Source organism: Pristis pectinata, chromosome 8, assembly GCF_009764475.1.
Source record: "Pristis pectinata isolate sPriPec2 chromosome 8, sPriPec2.1.pri, whole genome shotgun sequence".
NCBI classification, from domain to species: Eukaryota; Metazoa; Chordata; class Chondrichthyes; order Rhinopristiformes; family Pristidae; genus Pristis; species Pristis pectinata.
The window spans coordinates 53,553,115-53,575,040 of record NC_067412.1 but is presented as its reverse complement, the minus strand read 5'-3'; positions in this window follow the sequence as shown (position 1 = coordinate 53,575,040).

Here is a 21,926-nt window from a genome sequence, read left to right as displayed (position 1 = left end):
AGAGTTTCTTCAAAAGTACATCTTAGATTTAAAGTGTAAGTTTTCGTATATGGTTAAATAATTAATTAAATAGACCTATCAGTTCGGTATACACGACATTATAATTAAGGAGTTTTTTCTTCGCTCCTGCCAATTTCAAGCGTTTTCACCCATCACTCTTTTCATTTTTTTTCTCTGGTCCCCTTCGCGTGCAAGCGTTACTACCCTTTGTTCAATTCAAGGAAGTAGTTGTCTCTGTCAAAGCCGGCTTACATTGTCGATCTTTAATTAAACTTTTATAGGTCGTCGTCAACCGCTACTGCAACTTCACAATTGGCTTGGAGCGCTATTTCAGTAGAGAGATAAGAGTCAAAGACTTTCGTGACACTTGGATCATATCTCAGCCATACCAAGTAAATACATAGATTTTCTTCCCTGGCGTGTGTTCGCAATGGTGATGTTCCCGCGATAGCTGTTAGAATATATATTTTGAGGACAGAATATTTATCTGAGCACACTTTAATAAGACAACAAATTCTGGTTATCAGTTAACTCAATTAAAACGCCATATTTGTCGCGATCAAATTTACACCGAACCTTGACTTGTTTCCCGACTCCATTGGGTGTTCACTCTGAAAATGTAAAGGCCCCCCGACCCCTCTCCCGGAAAGCTCGACAAAATTTTTTTCAGCCCAATTTCACCAAGTTGAAAATATAATTTGGAGGAAGTAAACACAAAATCGTTGTGAGGATCCTCCAGTCGGTTTCTGTCACTTGCACCCTGTGCGAAACGAATGTCGACAATGAAATCAAACCTGATGAAAAGCCGAAAATCAACAATGACAAATATTTAAAAAAAAGTTCATTAACCTATTTTAGCAACCTGTTTCCTTTGGTCCCATACTATCAAATTCAGAAGAAAATGTGGTAAGACGTTTACAAAATGTTTACGAGCATCAAGGCATTGAATTAAAATGCCGGTAACATAATGACAGAAAAAAACTCTTACGTTCTGGAAAAACTTAACCAGTGGCGCAACATATGCGAAGGGGATCAACACACAGAAAATTCTGGAAGAACTTAATGGGACAGGCAGCATCCACGGAGCTATATGACAGTCGACATTTCGGGGAGAGACCCTTTATCAGGACTGGGAAGAAAGAGGGCAGAAGCCATAAAAAAAAAGGATGCAGTGGGGAAGAGGGGATATTGAGTGCTTCGTCTCATTATCTCTGTCAACTAGATTCATATTAATAAAACCTTTACCTCAAAATTTATTATATATATTTTCCGATTTGCATTATATACCATTTCCTATTCATACCGAAGATACAATAGTCAGCAAATAGTGGAAAATGGAGCAAAAATCAAGAAACTGTTGGAATTACACACTGAGCTCAGCGAGTCGAGCAACATCTGTAGAGGCAAAGATTTACAACGTTTCAGGTTGGGACTCTGTATTCCAGCAGAAGGTGGAGAGAGAAGACAGCTAGTATAAAGGCATAACATGGGGGTAGTGAGACAGGGGCCACGAAGTGACAGATTGGCACAAGAGGATCGGAAGCTGATGAGCTCATGGGATCAGATGAGGAAGGGGAGACGAGGATTTGGGAGACAGGTTGGGGAGAGTTTCAGACAAGAAAAAAAAGCAGATGACGCCGGGTGGCAGAGTGGATGTTGAAGGTGGAGAGAGCTGCTGGAGAATGATAAGCCGTGACAACAAGGCAACTGTGCGAGAATCTGATAAGGACAGAAGTGATCATGGGAACAATGAAGGCAGTCATGAAGGCGAATGGAGCCAGATGAGAGATGAGACCCGGTGGTTGAACTATGTGATTAGTAAGTTGATGAGACCAAAATGGAGAGGGGGACAAAGCAGTTGTAGAGGGATGGAAAGGGTATGAGAAAAAAAGGCAAAATAGGAGCCAACACAGGTGCAATATGACGACTTGTTCTGGTTTGCTTATGTATTCACCCTTGAAGTGGAGAACACCACGGACGTACAGATCTGTGTGGGAATGGGCGTGGAATTGGCCTGCAGAAGTTAGCTCGGGATGGCTAATGCAGACAGACATTCACATTGATACAGATTTTATTCCAAATGACTGCATTAGAAATAATTATCCCCTCAAATATATATGTCGCGATCATCGCCACTGATTGTGTGAGGTTATTTACAATGTGAATGTTGCATTAAGCTACAATCAATCAGGCACCCATCGGTCAACGTATTTGGATTATTACATCATGTTTAAATTAAAGTGTTATTGATGTTCACATTGCACTTGACTTGCTAACTTATGTACTGTATATGGCGAAATTTGTTTATAATCCTTGTATTAAATTTGGGAAAGTGTCCATATTTTAACATAATTTTGCAGTATGTTTCAGTAACTGCGGTGAAGGGCAAATTGCAAAATGTTTCGAATTAACTTATTGCATTAAACAGCGATGCATCCAATGTAATCTGAACTGGGAGATGCTAAATCTTGGCATTTTTAACCAAATTCACTTCTGTTGGATGTTGTAGTATGAAAGGCCAGGGGTCAAATGACAGTGGCTACATTAGCTAACCCCCATGGTCGGATGATAGCATTGCCTATCGAGTCGGAAGCTACACCACTGTCAATCTAGGGTCCGACTCTGCCCCACCCATTAAGAGCACACCTAAGAATTGACTTGTAACCCACCTTTGTTCTTGACCCTGAATCATTGGCTTGTTTGAATTACCTGAACGGGCTCCACCCAGCTACACCCCTATAAAAGACGGTACAAGTGGGCATCTCTCTCTCTTTTCCGATTGCGGCTGGGGTCGAGACCACAGGTGAGAGGGTGCACTCCCACAGGGGTCTAGGAGCGTCCTAAGTAGATTCCCAGTAGCGTGGAGCCGTTGTTTGTCCAGATTCAGAGAGTTCAGACAACGCATTTGTTCGTGCCCTGTTCATGTGTACTAGTTCGTTGTGTGTGTGTGTGTGTGTGTGTGTGTGTGTGTGTGTGTGTGAGTGAGAGAGAGAGAGAGAGAGAGAGCGAGAGCGACAGCGTGAGCGTGTGTGCGCTTCACCCCTGTTGCGACTCCCCCCACGTTTCAGGATCACTCGAGTGCGAGTGTGCGAGTGTGCATTTGTTCCTTCTCTTTCTGTTCCCCCGTCTGTCTTTGTAAATAAAGTTCTCTTTTTTAAGGTACAAGGACTGTGTGTCCAGCTATCTCTGTCTTTAAGATCCAAAAGAACCTACCTCATAACAGATGTCAACTTCGCTGGCAAGGATAACATGCATTTCCCTTCCCCAACTGGCCCCCGTATCTGTCGATTTCCGAGTTATTTCCATTGACAAACTGAGCTCTACATAGGCCACACCAAAGCCAGATGTGAGGTGTATGTCCATGAAAGACTTCGGGAATCCGGGGATCGCGGTGGATAGTCGCATTTAGTTTCAAAGTTGTTTCACAAGTTGCATATAAGTTGCTCGTCTGGTAAGAGTAAAAGGCAAGACTTCTGGAAACCAACCCAACAACTGCATTGAAACCAATGAGTTAACTCAGCAAAGAGCTGAATATATATTTTTATATTGTATATTCCACGAAATCATGAACATTCGTTTTGCATCAAGTACATTTTATTCCCTTGAACTAAAAATTGAAGTAAAAAATGAAGTGTTCTGACCTGGAAAAATCTTAACCGATATAAGGACGCAAATGCAAATATTAAATTCTACAGAATACGCTTACGTCGATAGGAAGGTGAAAATGACATTCTTTTTTTCAGATTTGATTAAAGGACAAATATTAGCTAGCTTATGAAGCATACCTCCTCCTGCCAAGTAACGTAGTGGTGCATTTTACAATAATGGTTGGGACAGACGAGAACCTGGTTTAATGTTTTATTTGGACAAGCATATGCCACTGCCTTCACAGCACTTCTCCCCTCCCCACCCCTTCTCAGCTCTTCAATGGGAAACATATGGTCTTCAACGTTTGTATAGAACTTTAACCCACAAAAAGAAACTTAAAAAAATAAGCATCTCAAATGTTCCGTTTCATCAGTCAAGAAAATAAACTGATGTAGAGAAAACCGCAATGCCAGGTGCTTCCTGTCAATTCAACAAGAAAACAACACACGCGGCGACATATGCTGCAGCATGATGCCCTGCAAACTGTGACTTACACATCTAGTTAATTGAATTCCATACAGAATGTTAAAATATCTCCTTTTTGCATAACATTTCTATTTGATTGAAGGAAACGTATCACGTATTTATTTCCTTGCTGTTGAAAACCTGTTAACTCCACTTCAATCTCAGTGATCAAGCATATTTCCTTAAAAAAATGAAAGCATTGGCATGCCAGAAAAGAAAACCTTGCAAAGACCACTTATGAACTGTTGTGTTCAAGCATTTCTGTGCGACACCGGTCACTCAAATTTACTCGCTGTATTTAAAACAAATGTAGAAATACTACCGTGATAATAGTCAACACTGATTAGAAACATCAGAACATTTTGAGATGAAGTAGCTCATTCACATTGCGTATATGTAGCTAAACTGCAGAACACATAATAATGTTCCCGTGCAATGGATAGACATTATGAATGTAGTTAACATCAGAGGCAGGGTGAAGTGGTAACAAGAAAGACATAAAATAATGTGAATTCTGGTGGGAAATTATCGAGATAATACAACGACTGGCCATGAGTCATCCAGTAATAATAGTAAAGAAATAGGCCGTTCAACTGAACAAATCCAAACCGACCAAGATGTCTATCCCAGCACAGTAGTGTAGCTGTTAGCGTAACGCTTAACAGCACCTGCGACCCGCGTTCAATTCTGGCCACTGTCTGTTTGGAGTTTCTACGTTCTCCCGTGTCTGCGTGGGTTTCCTCCGGGTACTGTGGTTTCCAGCCACATTCCAAAGACGTACGGGTTAGGAAGTTATGGGCATGTTATGTTGGCGCCGGAAGCATGGTGACCTTGAGGGCTGCCCCAGAACCCTTTACAAAAGATGCATCACACTGTGTATTTCGATATACATGTGACGAATAAAGATATCTCATTTGCTTGCTTTTGGCATGCATCAGTATCAACCTTTCCTATATGTACACCTGACGAAATATATTTTAAAGATTGTAATTGAACCTCCCTCTACCACTTCCTCTGGCAGCGTCTTCTTTATACCCACTATCTTCCATGTGAAATATTTACTTCACAGATTCCCTGTAAACATTTCCCCTCAACCTATGTCTATTACCTCCAGAAAATTGCCATCTACCCGGTCTATGCCCCTCATGATTTTGTAAACTTCTATCAGGTCACTTTGAAGTTTTCTTCTTTCGAGACTAAACAGCCTATTCAATCTCTCCTTTTCACCCAAGCTCTCGAGTTCAGTCAAAATCCTTGCGAATCTTTCCTGCATTTTCTCCAGCTTAATCACATGCTTCCAATAAGGTGGTTACCAGGATTCCACACAATACTCCAAGCTCAGTCTCACCACCATATTTACAAGAGTCCCGATTATTGTACTATATGCGATGAAGGCAAGCGTGCCATACACCTTCTTCACCACCCTGTCTACACGTGTCGTCATTTCCAGGGAACTTGGCGCTGGTACGCCTTGGTCTCCCTTTTCCCGAACACGCCCTGGAGTCCTCCTATTCGCAGGGTATGTTCTGCCCTATTTAACATTTTGAAATGCATCACTTGGCACTTGAATGAGTTATGTTTCATCTGTCATGTGAACGACTAGCACTGTTGAATTATCAATGGTACAAGAGGAACAATTGAAAGATTTGCTTCCTGAATTGGTCACATTCATAGATAGAAGCATTTACTCGTCAGAATTTCTGAATATTCGAGGAACTGGTCCCTTCATTACTGGGACTTTGAGCTTTTCCACGTGGTTTGCAGAATTCCACATATTGTACCAATGGAGGCTTGCACACTACTTTGGATATATAAAATTTCTTCCACATATTTTGCTGGCTTACCAATGTCTGGGATTCTGTCTATTTTGCCTTATCAAATTTGAATATATGTCTTCTTGAATTTCGTGTTTAACCATGAAGAATTCACATCATTTAGTGATTTTAGCAGCTCAGAGAAATTGGTTGAACTCACTAATCGTTCAACAAATATATTTCATCTCATACATTAACCCGCTGAGCTGTAAATGCTTTTCTTTAATATTATCGATATTAAATTGATGTATTTGAATTGATAAAAACATAGAAAACATGGTTCACCCTCGAACACACATTGATTTTTTTTTACATGGAGCAGAAGGGAAGTTGAATATATATAGTATTGATTTGCACGATCGACTTGAATTTTCCTGGTAATGGCGACTTCGGTGCTGTTAATTTTCGGGTATACACTTCATTACCCTAGATATTTAGTTCTCCTTTTCGAGATGTTAAACCTCTCATATTTATGGAGGACAAATTACCTATCTTTTAATAATTACTGAAACTGAAGAAAATACGCGATATTTAATACCAGCCAGGCAAATTACTACATTGACATTCTTTTCACAGAAATACAAATATGATGCTCGGTTGATAAAAAGAAACACTGGATTTCATTCTCATTTTTACTCAATGATTCTAGAGCTCTTTGATGCCGTGCTCCATCAAATGCTACGTTAAGTACAGTGATTTCCAACTCAACACCGAACTGCGAATTATTGATCCATGTTTGAACTAGGCATTGAATATCTATGAGCCAGATTGTGGAGAGTTGTCGGTTTCTGCTTAGCTGCATTGCGTTTGCTTGACTTCATTGTCTGGACTCACTTCAGCAATATTTACACATTGAGGCATATTTCCTCCACAAACACCTTCATCATTAAGCGTTCATTTATTTGCTACTACTGAATTTTATTCAGTTCTCAATATTTACTCCATGTGAACATGATCATATAAGCTGATAGAAAAGTGGCACTGTGCAAGAACTGTTGAAATTGGAGCTGTTGAAGGCAAATCTCAATTAATATTAAGTGTCCAAATGAAATATTGATTTAATAAATGAGTTTGCACATGTCATTGATATAATGCACATATAAGAAATAATGCAAAAACAGAGACGTAAGTGCTTGTTGAATCAACATATTTACCAATGCTAATAACCTATCACTAATTCAAGGAGAGTCCATGAATCGGGTCGTTCACCTTCATGATCTGAACAATAAGGTATAAATATTAATCGAGTATGTTCTCCGAAACCAGAGTCAGGTACTGAAGCTGTATTAAGAATGAATGTCACTTCTATTCCAATTTTGTGAATACCCCCGAAAGTGCTGTCTCTCTCCGGATTTCCAGTCATATCGCTTCACTGCCTCTGTGGAACAATATTGTAAAATTTGCCATGTCTCTTCGTAAATTGCACCAAAGAAATAACTGATTTTAGATTATAGAGGAGCAATAAAAACAAACTTACACATTAAGATCGGTTGGTGAAATCCACTTTGACCAAATATTGGGCTGCTGCCTTATATATCAGGTTCTCCGCATTTTGGAAAAAAAACGAATGTTTTCTCAGACATTGCCAGTCATCTTCAAACACGATACTATTTGCATTGTTTCATATCGGATTTTGCTTGTACCTGTAACAGGCCGATAAATATCCACCATTAAGGATAATCATCATTGTGGACATGACCTCTTCTCGGTACTCCCATCAAGGAGGAGATACAGGACATGAAGACCAAATCTTAGTGATACAGGGACAGCTTTCTCTGCTCCGCCATCAGATTTCTGAACAATCCATCAACCCATGGACACTACTCACTATTCATTTTAGATTATTTATTTATCATTGTTATATAGAGATTTTTATGTGTTTGCTCTGTACTGCTGCCGCCAAACAACATGTTTCACGCCATATGTCAGTGATAATAAACATGATTCTAATTCTGAATCAGTTGCCTGTCATTTGCCAGGATCCAGATGCAATGACCAGGCCTTCTTCATGTTGGTATTAATTTAATTGTCGATGAGTTCTTGGCGAAGCTGAATTCTCCAAAATGAAGAATATGGACAATACTTACACATCCACTGCAGACTTGTAGAATTTAATTCTTCAACCACAGAGGGAATGCTACAACAGTAAACAAGTATATGATAAATGTATAGCTTAATTCAGCGGAAGTTTGCATGTGTGTGTGTGTGTGTATATATATATATATATATGTGTGTGTGTGTGTGTGTGTGTGTGTGTGTGTGTGTGTGTGTGTGTGTTTGTGTGTGTGTGTTTGTGTGTGTGCGTGTGTTTGTGAGAGAAAGCTCAGCAACACAATACATAAATTTGAATACGCACAGTGTCAGCAAGTCTGTACGACGGAGTAGCGCGACGACAGGGGAAAACTAACAGCACTAATGCATGTGAAGTTTTCATATTCTCCCTGTAACGGCGTGGGGTTACAGTGACTGGACCACTTTCCCCCAACATTTTGATGAAGTGCGGGCTGATATTATAATTGACCACAGTAAATTGATCCTAGTTTAGAGGTGAGCAGTAGAAACGAGACGGAATTTATGGGAATCTGGCGAGAATAACAATGAGATTAATGCAAGATTAGTGCAAATAGGTGGTTGATATTCGGCGAAGGTGGTGAGTTCAAAGACCTGTTTCTGGGATGTATGAAGTTACGATATACTTCATGGATGTTATCATTATTTTACATGAAAATGATTAGTAATACTGAAGTCTCTACTGCCATTCCGGAGGCAGAATAGTTAAATTTAAGTAAGTTTCAGTATTCAGAACATTTGTCATTATCTTGTCCCTTGGCACGTTTTTATTGGTACAGCAGAAGTCATCAAAAGTAACATTGACAGTGTCGTTTAAGAGTCCTTAATACAGACGGTAATGTTCGTACACCATATTTCATTTCATATTAAAGAGGTTGGCAACATCGACTGTGTTGCCATATGAACGTTTTCATCGCGTCATTAAAACTCAAAGAAACAATATTTATTTCCCATGTATTACCATTCTTCAAAAGCAGTGTGGTAATAACCAGAAATCACAAATTTATATCACGTTGGAAAATATTTTAAACGTAATGATGGGCCGGTGGGCAGGGCAGAAGTGTACTGGAACAAACTGCATACAACGGACTGAATAACATAATTCAGCGCTGTAAGATTCTATAATTGCCTACCTGTTTGATCCGGACAGCAGATCAGAGACACTAATTTCCCGGATCCCCAGTTTATGTCTTTTTTTTCAGGAGGATGGCGCGGTGAGAGAATGAGTCTGAATAGCCATTAATGGGCAGGTTCTTCCCCATTGGTGCTTTTAGCAGACTGCAATCTATGCTTCACCTCTGTCAAAATCTATTGGTTGTTTGGAAGGAAGAGTTAATTTCAGTGGGGACAAGCCATACTGAACGAATAAGCTCCCAGATCAGTCAGAGTTGGTGAACCTTTGGAGCGATAGTGTGATAATTGTGAAGACGGTTCAGGTCCTATTGCAATATCCGGCTGCCGGAATATGATGTGGTCCTTCCTGACACTGAGTCTATTACAACTTTGGAACTGTGAGTTATTGTTCGTTCAAAGTTTTCAGTTAGATTGATACTCTGATAGATATTAAAGAATACATTTGATCTTTCAGAACTATTTCAGTGAAGAATTATGTGGCATGAATTGTCATTTTTATCTTTTATGTGGTATAAAATAATGATATGTAGAGGGAATGAGCATTATCCTTCACATGTAAACTTTAAACAGAACAAGGAACATTAAAAAATGGAATAATTAGACATGTTGATCTGCCGTTTCAGAAGTCTAACACATAATGTCAGGCGAATCAAGACATGTTTTTACATGATTCATATTTTCATTTTCTTGGTAGTACCAGAAAATGTAAGTATTCGGGATTTGTTTCCTGATATGTTAGATCGAGTAAGCAGAATCTTAGGCATTTTTTTTATTTCCTTCAACATCCCAAACAGATTGGATTCTGCATTTCTACAGTATGGTGCAGAGAAACTGTTGAAAATAGCTTGGACCTCATGAACATGTTTACGTTCCCAGTTGCCAATTCTACCAAACAGTTTGGAATTGAATATGTGCCTAAACAACAACAGTGCTGTATATCATTCCATTTCTCTCACCATATCTTGTCTTTCTGAGTTAACGTTCCCTTGATGCTGTTAGACTGAGCCCATGAGCAGAATGGCGCAGTCGTTATTGGAATAGGTATCACTGGGGCCTGGAGTATCGGAACTACTAGCGTGGATCACAGTTAGGCTGCTGTCAGCTGAACCGGTACTTTACATTGTTGTCAGTTATAAGTATTCGCAAGAGCTTAATCCGCCTGGAATGTCATAAACAGAATTAAACCAGTTAAAAAGCCTGTGAGTTATCAAATTTTGGAAAGTTAATGTTGCGGAATTTTCAAGTAAACATTTCGGCAATTATTATTAATAACGACTTTGAAATAAAATGACACTGAGATATTTCCCAATATGGGGAAGGGCATGAGATTGCGCTGGTAGCAATGACATTCGCATTAATTTTTGCAACAAAATATTTAACTCCCATTTTTTGTGTGTGAGAATATGCTTTTCGGGTGTACATCCGTTCATGCAGCATTACCGATCCGAATGAAACATTTGAACAAGTTTTTTTATGCTTCTCATCGCAAGCTGCACACCATTTTATACAGTCAGCACAGGATTTAGAGACAAATGGACATTCTATTACTAATGTATTTTCAAAAAAAATGAACGTTTTTTCTAGAGTGGCCTTTCATATTTATTATCATCTCCATCCGCACTTTGGCGTGGATTTCAGTTTAAAGTCTGGCTAATTTATGAATGTCAATCGTCTTTTTGTTAGTTTTCACCGATGCCAACGGAACGTTTCCTGGATTCGAAGCCGTTGGAAAAGAGTTAAACTTTACTGTGTGTATGAATCACGGTTCAGAACTTCTGTTTTTTTTCAGAATAATTTCTGTTTCAAGGAAAATGTGAAGCTTCTTTGTCTAAATTTATTTTGTTCACCGATTGTCTTCAAAATTGTAACATGTTTTACACATTTCTTTTTGTCTCGTGTATAAGTCGTTTAATATATTTGAACATATTTTCTTTACCTTGTGAACAATGTTAAACTTCGTCAAAGACACCGAAAGATGACTTACGATGCATTCTCCTACTCGAGGCATCAGGACATTTTCGCTAATGGCTATCTTCACAACGGTGCGGAATGTTCCGTATTTATATAGGTCAATAAACAACGCAAGTTTTCAATTGGGAAAAGAGTCCAATGTTTTCTTCAAATATTTTATGCACTTTACAAGTTAAGTTAATGTGAATCCATTTTATTCAGACTCTGTAAAAGACTTGATATTGCAAAAATGCTCTGTGGACACCTTAGCACAAAATTGTAGAAATGTAGAACAGATAAAGAAGCATGCGACATTAATATTTCAATCAATGCCAGAAATTACATGCGAATCAATATCAGGTTACAGCCGACTATTTTGAAATCAGATTGCACGATTGCCTTGTTGAATATTAACCTGTTTTTTTCTGAATAAAATACTACAATAAATAGCGCGAAAACGAAATTTGGCACCTCGTGTCTACCTGTTCCTCCATCCCATTAAGATGTTTAACGTGGAACATTTTTCCTGGATGGATCTGAATTTATTGGTAGCCTTAATTTCTAACAGTTAACCCATATTTAATGCCGAACAATGTGACTCAGTGCCCCCATCTTTCAGTACAGAATCCTAATACTCACTGCCCACTGGGTGGAAAATGTTTGATTCTTTCAGTCCTGAAAAGCCAAATTCTTCCGATGATTTTGTGTTCCTGGTATATTCCTGTCAGGGGAAACACCAATTCCACAACCAGACTATCATAAGGACTTTCGTATGCTTCAATGAAATCACCTTCAATTAAAAAAGAATCGCGGGCATGGGTGCAGTCTGCTTCATGCAATGCAATAAATCAATCTGGTGAATCTTTGCTATTCTTCCTCTTTATCTTATATCTGTGCAATTTTCCAGACATGACATTATCAGGCCTCTAAATAAGTGTAACAAATGTTCACACTTCACGTTGAAAGAAGACTAATGTACCGCTTGTCCTTCCAAAATACTTTTTGGATCTGCAGGTTAACTTCCAGCGATTCAACGCCAATGTCTTTTTAACTCTTATCATTAAATACAATTCACATTTCCATTTCTCTTACAATTTAGCTATTATTTAAACCTTTTTTTCCCGTGACCATTCCCAATAATTTCGTTCTGAATATCCAACATATTGGAAGTTATTCTTGCTTCTCAAGAAGTCTCCGAGTTTAATCAGGATGAGAGAACAGTGCAGATAAATTACCTTAACTCATTAAACCTGGATGCAGATAATTAGTTTAGGCAAAAGATCATAAATTACGGAGATAAGTATTATTAGATACACAGAAAGGTACCTGTTGCAACAGAAGCATTACTAATGATGAATCAGCCTAGAGTTAACTGTAAATGGTATCATTGACTGAAGCATATCTTCAGTCTTAAAAAGAAATAAATATGATTTGTAAGTGATGAATCTCTTTCTTACAAATTTTAAGTAGTAAACTACGTACTAGCCGTCCAAAAATCTTTATCAATTGTTCCCTTTCTTTTTCACAGCCTCACAGAGTTTCCATAAATGTTCAGTATTTTACGCGATATTTTCAGCTGCACAGCATTCTTCCAGTTTATTTTGACAAATTGCAGTGTTCAATTTCTCATTCCTTCCATTCCCTGTTCAATTATATGTGTCAGTCTTGAGCCAGAAGAAATCCGGGTTTGTTGAAGGTATGAGGTCTAACAGATATTCTCCGTGTCCTTGAAAAATTTGTTGTCGGAATTAACTACATGTTTATGGCACTGAAGCTCCGCAAGATGATTTGTTTTCAGTGTAATCGTGATGTGTTTCTCGTGTACATTTCATTTAATGTCACACATCTTGCAATGACCTATCTCGAATTGTTACTCAACGCACAAAGGAGAAATGGTTGTACAAGACTGGGAGTGTTGTATTTGCTTCATCAGATTCTCTGGTGTTTCTGTAACATGCCCAAAATTATCTTCCAAATATTGGACAGTAACAGCACAAATTAATATATCCTTGTACTTCAAAGGTTTGAGGACTACTCCGTGATTTCACCCACCCTGGCGTAATCAGGCAAAACTCTGTTGTCTACAATTGCTTAGTTGAAAATACAAGTCCAAAAAGTTTGGCTAATGCTGAAAGAACTGTCTTGGGTGGTCCAAATGTAATTTAGCAAGAATATATTTTAAAATATGAAATTGCTTTAAAATCCATTGAAACATGAATTGCAAAAGATTTCCAAATATCTCAGAAAATAACAACATACAAACTTTTATATATTTTTGAAGAATATGACAACTGTCCTGAGACAAAATCGCACTCCGTATTCGCTCACTTTTATGATTCCGTTGGTTAATCTAAAAATCTGTCGTACTGTATCCTGTTCAAATGCGTTTCATCAATCAGTGGCTCAGAATATATAGTTTTTTTCTGAGTTAGTATTTCGATCAACTTTGTTCAGGTGTGTTAACAGAACAGACTAAAGGACATCTGATGTTACAAATAAACAGCAGTACAACACCCGAGGCCAAGTGCATGGCACTTGATATTTTAGCCAGTGGGAATTGTACGTAGTTCAGGATCAGTGAATCATTTCAAATATGTGAGGGGGATTGCATGGAAGGAATATCAACAGCACAGATTAGAATCAATTCGATTTCAACAGGAGTTCGGTTGCAGAACCCCTTGACCAGCTGATCTCCTCTCCACTTATCTATCGTTCTTCTGGAACCAGCACAGTCCTTGTGCACATGCACTATTTCATTGCATAGTGCTAAGTGTGGGGAAGGGTTTGGGGAAAGATGCAAAATAGGATAAGTTGGTATTAATATAAAGTGTACAGATAAATAAAAAGTAATAATCAGAATTAATAAAGATGCAAAATATTCTTGATGAAGCAACGATGATTGTCGTCCCTTCGAGAAATGCTATTCACCAAACCGGCAAGATACTTTCTAGAAAGTCTAATCTAAAGTCTGCTTTAATATTTCACTTTTGATGGGAGACTGGACAGGTAATTCAGCATACATTCTCCTGAAATAAATGGGATCCGGAAGTAGTTTCCACAAGGTGAAATTTGTCCAGTTATTACATTCTGCAAAAAATCGTCTCACTGAAGACACGCTGTAAATATTGCTGCCGAGAAAGTACTTGTGGTTCCATAAAATAACACACATGCTAACTTCGAAACACCGTTATCACTCCTCTACACAGAGTCGGGGTGATTTTTTTCTCATAGTTTACGGGGTAATTGTGAAATTTCGATTAGACAGTCTCATTCATCTTAAAAAACCCTCCACCCCACCACCATAGTAAGACTATCCCCCACACCCACCCTCCGCCCGAAGAGAATTCTAATTCTTGCTTTCTCATTTCAGACCGACGGAGCGAATGTCAGGCAAGCCCAGAAGGTAATGTGGCGTTGGTTTCAATATAGGCGTTCTGAGGAGCTGTCGCTGAATGTTTCTTAAAGTCTTTGTTTCAGACTGAAGGTCACCTGCTGCATCCAAGCAGAGCGACGATCACTGTGATCACTAAGGGCAGACAGGGAAGACCCGATTACTTGACACTGCTCTTTGGATACAGAGAACTCCCACTCTTCATCTCATCACTTACTGCTGAGATGTATATCGCGTGACGACGGAGCCCAGTCCTTTCTCCATTGATTCGACGGCAGTGAATGCGGTCATTGCCGTTCAGAGGTTTTCACACACGATGCAACTGACTATTCAGTGGGCAACTGAATCCTCCTTTTGTATCTGTCACCCGCTGACTACAGAACAGAAATGTTCGAGTCCTCCAGCCATCATTGTAGAAGCCGATGTAGTGCAAGGAGTCTCCTGGGGACTCACAGCCAGACGGATATATTGCACAAATTATCACACATAATTGTTGAATTTAACATTTCATTTGACATTTGCTGATTCACTGATTGAACCATTGGTCGTTGAGTTAATTACACAGGTAATGCAAACGGGTATGATTTAATTGACGTCAAGAAGAATTAAAACTCAGAGTGCCTGGAATCGGGATCTAGGCATTATTCACGCATAGCCGATAAAGAACAGGAGGCAATTCGTCACGGAGAAGACCAGATAGTGATGAGAAATTATTTCCTCAAATTAGGCTGTTGATTTCTGAAGCAGATTTCTCAGGATGTGGGTAGTTTGGTTGGTACTGAATGGAGAAGAAAGCTCTTCACTTACGTCATGGTGAATCTTACGAATTGGGAATCGTATCCTGAGGATGGTAGTGGAGGGTCCATTACTGTGTTAATTCAAACTGGAAGTCGATAGATTTCTGAATGTTAAACAAATCAAATGATTTGGGAATAGGGCTGGAAAAGGGAACTAATGACGAACCACAATCATGGTCTTGATGTGTATAAACAGTCTGAAAGGGTCAGCTAAATTAATCCCATCCTCAGCGTTATATTATTTCGTATTTTTAAAAAACACATGCTCTCTCTTGACTTTTGAATGAAGCACGCCATTGCCTTTGGATTGCATTGCATTGCAACATTTTGACATATCTTCATTTGTTATTCTGCAGAAACCGTGCAGTTGAGATTGGCAAATGGGATCAGTTTGTGTGCCGGAAGAGTAGAGATTCTTTATAAAGGAATGTGGGGCACCATCCAGCATGATGAGTGGGACCTGGTGGACGCCGCTGTAGTGTGTCGAGAACTGAGGTGCGGGGCCGCTTTGGAAGCACCGGGCAAAGCACACTTTGGGGAAGGGTCGGGACCCATTGTCACGTTCGATGTTCAATGCCGCGGCAGCGAGGCTGCTCTGCGGAACTGCAAATCACATTCGTGGGGACTGTATTCCGGGACACACTCCGAAGATGCCGGCGTGATCTGTGCAGGTAAATCTCAGATTTTCGTTTTATCCCAAAAACCAGATTTGTTGGCATCTGGAAAAGGCTGGATCTAAAATAATACGGCCAGCATCTCGTGAAAATATGTAGGAAATGTTGAGCTGTGTAAGGGTGTTACAAGTGTTATATGTGTGATCAGGATTTGTGCTGGTGTCCCATCACATTTGCAGCTGTCAACTTCGTCATAAAATGCAGGAAATTATGATGTCTGAACACTCACAGTATGCAGGTTTGGCAGCATCTATGGAGTGAGTTGCAAAGTTATAGTTTAGGACTTGATTGGGGTAGTCATAACAGCTTTGTTAGGGGGAAAGCTTGCCTTAGGAACTTGATTGATTTTTTTTAATGCACACGAAGGTCGACGAGGTCATGACAGTCGAAATTGTCTGTATAGACTTCAGTAAAACCTTCAATAAGCTTCCACATGGCAATCTGCTCTGGAGTTAGATCGTATGAAATCCAGAGAGAACTGGTGAATTAGATGCACCATTGGCTTGACAGTAGGAAGCAGAAGATGACGGTGGTAGGTTGTTTTCTGGACTGCAGGGCCCTGACTAGTGGCATGCCTCAGGAGCCGGTGTCGGCCCCATTGTACTTTGTCATCTGTGTCAATAGCACGGCTGAGTCTTTACACGGCACAAGGCATAGTTACTAAGTTTGCAGATGACACTACAATAGGTGGTATCATTGGCAGTGAAAAAGGTTATTCGAAACTACATGGGGATCTTGATCAGCTGAGGAGGTGGGCCAAGGAATGGCAAATGGAGTTTAATTCAGATCAGTGCAAGGTGTTGCATTTTGAAAGTCAAATCAAGGTTGAATGTTCACAGTAAATGGTAGGGCCCTGCGGATTGTTGTAGAGGAAAGAGATCTTGGAGTTGAAATGCATGGTTCCCTGAAATTGGAGTTGCAAGTACACAGGGTGGTGAAATTGGCTTCTCAGACAATGGTCTTCATCCATCAGGCCATTGAGTATAGACATTGAGAGATTACACAACCGTGGTATAAGATGCTTGGACGATTGTGTTCAGTTCGTTCACTCTGCTGAAGAGCACATGTTATGGACCTGAAACACGTCTTCTGCGATTTACAAGGATGTTGCTATGACCAGAGAGGTGAGTTACCGGGAGAGGTTGGACAGGCTAGAACATTCTCCCTTGAAGCTTAGGAGACTGAGAGGTTTTCTAATGCAGGTGTATAAAATTATCAGGGCAGAGACAGAGTGACTGCTTTAATTTTGTTGCCACGTTTGGGGAGTCAAGAATAGAGGGCATTGGATTACGGTCAGTGGGAAAAGACTGAATATGAAGTTGAGGGGCCACCATTTACAGGGATCTTGTTAAATATATGGATCAATCCTGGCAGAGGATATTGTACAGACAGGTGCAATTATAAAAGACAGTTGGACAGTTGCACGGATAGGTACGGTTTTGAAGGATATTGACGAAACACGGACAAATTGGAGAAACTTCAATGGATATCTTGGTCGTCATGAACCTGTTGGGCCGAAAAGGCATTTTTCTGTGCTGTATGACTCTATCCTACGTACACATTGGATAGTAAGTGGGAATGGGATGGACACTTATGAGTTCATACATTCGTCATTCTCATAGAGATTTGCCGTTCATAACTTTCAAATCTCATTGGAAATTTTCTGGCTCTGGATTTTGAATATCTGCGATTATCTTCGATTAATTTGTTTCAATGCATTTCAGAAACGTTAAACATCTAGGAGATATAAAGGTATTTTAAAACTCCCGATTGTTCCTAAAGGAGGAAAAAATCTACCTCTGTATTTGTCTTCTGCTCAGGCTTGCCAGGAGTGTGGTCACAGAATTGCATTGACTGATAGTCATTCGCAGCTGATGATTTTCTCTCCGATTTCCCATCGTGGAGAGCTTCAAGGTTATCCTTCCTTGATTCTGAAAGATTATTTCCGGCATGATATGAGCATGAAAGGCGATTCCAGACCATGACCTCGTAGAGGAATTTTCCTTTGATTATTAAAGGGGTGTTATAAAAACCAAAAAAAAACAACGGGGAAATTCAGAGGTTTTAACAATGTCTGTGCAGGGGTCTGCCGAAATTTCGTCAAATCCTTCATCTAGATTACCTGAGCAATGCCGAAGTAGCCACTATAAAGAGTTTTGGCGGAGAGGGAAGGCGACAACTGGCAAGCTGTGGGTTGGTCCACTGAGGAGTGGTTCATTGGCAGTTATTCAGTTCGGGAAGTGGAGAATGAAGAGAGTATGTCAGGGAGGTGAGAGGTGGAGGCGACTAAGGCTTCAGAGTGTGGAATATGATAAGAAATGAAGGTGAAGAGGAACCAAATAAGGTGGGTGTGGTGAGCACATGGAAACAGGAGACACACTGGCAGGGGTGTGTTTATGATCAGCACACGGAGTAGGTGGGTGAGGGGAAAGAATTTGGGTGACAGAGGCCAGTATGTGAAAGGAAGGCGTTGTGGGATGACCTAGGCTTTGACAAGGAGAGAGATTGGGACATGAGCTGGAGGGGTGTGCAGGTGTTGTGGGGGTTTCTGGTACCTGAATCTGGAGAATTGAATGTTTATACCTTTATTTTGTTGTCTATCCATACGGATCATGAGCTGCAGTATTTAGAAGACTTGTTCACCTTCTTTAACCCGGGATGCAACGTGCAAATCGTTTGACTGAAAATAAATTGACTGTGAACAGTCTGTGGATTAAAGAAACAGATCTCTCAGACTCAGAATATAGGGTAGTACTTTTAGGACTGGAATGAAGAAAAATCTCTTCACTCAGAGCATGGTTAATCTTATGAAACAGGAATCATCTCGCGAGAGAGCAGGGGCAATGGAGACACACTTATTCTGTTCACCAATGGAAGTCGATAACTTTCATGATATTAAACGAATCAACGGATTTTGGAACAGGGCTGGAAAAGGAAGCTAAGGACGAATCGTAATCATGGTCTTGATGTGTAGAAACAGTATTAAAGGTTCAGCTAAATGAATCCTATCTTACGCTTTACATAATTTTGTGTTTTTTTTTAAACACTGTTGTCTCTTGACTTTGGAATGAAGGACGACATTGCCTTCATCTGCAGCTGTCTTCAAGCCTTGCAACATTTTGACATACCTGTATATTTAGCTGTTATTCTGCAGAAACCGTGCAGTTGAGGTTGGAAGATGGGTGCCGTGTGTGCGCGTGGAGAGTAGAGATTCTCTTTAAAGAAAATGGGGGACTATATAGTGTCATGATTAGGACCTGGTGGACGCCGTTGTAGCACGTCGAGAACTGAGGTGAGGGGCCGCTTTGGAAGCAGCGTGCAAAACTTCACTTTAGGGAAGGGTCTGGACCCATTTTCACGTTCGATGTTAAATGCCGCGGTGGCGAGCCCGTTCTGGGGGACTGTTAATCAGGTAAGTGGGGGCTGTATTCCGTGATACACTCCGATGATGCCCGCGTGATCTGTACAGGCAAATCTCAAATTTTCGTCTCATCCGTCTCTCCAGATTTGTTGGCTTCTGGGAAACGCTGGAATTAAAATAATGCGGACAGCCGGCCGTGAAAAAAAATGTGGAAAATAATTGCATTGTGTAAGAGTGTGATTATTGTTACATGTGTGATCAGAACATATGTTGATGTCTTTCATGCTTATAGCTCTTAACTTCGACATCAAGTGTAGGAAATGACTGAAGTTCCGCACACTTTCACAGAACAAGTTTGGCATGATATCTGGGGAGAGTTGCAAAGTTAGTGTTTAGGTTGATAACCTTTCATCTTCATTTGGTAGTAATGTATTGATAAAAGGTTATAGATTTGTACCGGGAAGGCTTTTTCTGCCTCTGCAGGTGCAGTCCGAACTGTTGATTGTTTTCGGTATTTTCTATTTTCGTACCATATTTCCATCGTCAAAATCACTTTGTTTTTCCATGCACTGCAGAGGGAAGTAATTTAATTGAAATTTGATCCTGGTCCACAACAAGTATATTGAACAGCAGGTATTAACATAATCACAATCCAGTTTTCCGTATGCAACGCGGCACCGTCTTCGGAGCTGGGAAAATGTAATGGGGATATCTTGGGAATAGTCCGCATTGCAGTAGAGGAGGTGCAGGACATCTTAAGATGTATGAATACCGACAATACAGGCCTCCGGATCATAATTAGCTGCATATAAGAAAATGTGGGATGCTACAGATGAACTTACTGGAGCCCTGGTTGAGATATTTGCATCATCGTTAGCCGCGGGTGAGATGCCGGAAGATTGGAGTCTGGCGAATCGTGTGCCTTTATTTAAGAATTGCTGCAAATAAAAACTTGCGAAGTGTGGATCAGTAAAGCTATCGCCTATGGCATGTAATTTACTGGGGTGAATTCTGAGGGTTAATATAAGCATTCATCCGGCAAAGAAGGGATGATTGGGGATAGTCAGAACAGCTTTGTGTGTGGGAGAACATGTCCCACGAACTTAACTGAATCTGTGGATGAAGCAACCAAGAAGATCGAACAGAGCAGGGCAGTAGTCATTGTCTTTATTAACTTCAGATTGGTGTGGGCAGGTAAAGACCGTGAAAGGGGGTTTCAGCCTATCGTCTTTCGAGGAGGGCAGTGGAGACTCAGTTACCACTGTGTTCATTTCTACTGGAAGTTCATAGCTTTTTTGGTATTAAGCGAATCAAATTATTTAGGAACAAATCTGGAAAAAAGGAGTTGAGGTCGAACAAATGACATGGTTTTCATGTGTAAGAACAGTCTGAAAGGGTCAGCTAAATTAGTGCTACCCTCATCCTTGCATTACTTTGTATTTTTGCACAACAGTTGCTCTTTCATAACTTCTCAATGAAGGACAGATTGGGTTTATTGACAACCGGCTTCCAGCTTTAGAACATATAATTATAAGTGTGAAAGTACGTTAACACAAATTCTGATCACACATATAACACTAAGTACGCCCTTACACAATGCAATCATTTTCCAAACAGCTGCACGTCGGGTGTCAGTATAACTTCCCTGAAGGGATGGAAGAAACGAAATTATGACACCCACCTGCACAGATCATATGTCTAATATTTTATGTTACTTATTTTACAGAAGTCGGGCAGTTAAGGCTTGCAGATGGCGATAGTTTGTGTACCGGGAGAGTGGAGATTCGCCACAAAGGAAAGTGGGGGACCATCCAGCATGATCAGTGGGACCTGACGGATGCTGCTGTAGTTTGTCGGGAGCTCAGCTGCCCGCCCGCATTGGCAGCACCAGGCAAATCTCACTTTGGGGAAGGGTCTGGACCCATTATCACCTTCAATGTTCAGTGCCGCGGGAGCGAGGCTGCTCTGCGGGACTGTGATTCACAAACATGGGGACACTATTCCAGGACACACTCCGAGGATGCCAGCGTGATCTGTGCAGGTAGGTCTCAGACTTTCGTCTTCTCCATCCCTCCAGCTTTGTTGGCCACTTGGAAGTTATCCGGAAGCCCGCTGTGAAACTATTTGCAAAAGTATTACATTGACTAAAGGCGTTATTACTGTTTTATGTGTGATCAGAATTTGTGTTAACGTACTTACGCACTTACAGTTATTAACGTCAATATCAAGTTCAGAAAATCATTGATTCTCGGCACACGTTCACAGGGAAAGTTCCGCTGAAACTGAGAAGGATACAAAGGTAGCGTGTCCGGTCGATAACCTTTCATCGTCGCATGATATCAATGTACGAAATAAAGGTTATCGATCTGAGTCTGTTTCCGCCTCCGCAGATGCAGTTTGAACTGTTGATTCCTTCCACTGTTCTACTTCTGTTAGCATATTACTAGCGTCTATAGCATTTTGTCTTTGGATAAACTGCAGTGAGAAAGAAATTAATTTTAATCTGACCCAGGACGCCAGCAAGTGCTCCCAACAGCAGGAAATAGCGTAAACAATCCAACTTTCCGTATGCACCGCGGCAGCGTCTTTGCTAAATGCAGCTTGAACTCGTCATAGGGTACG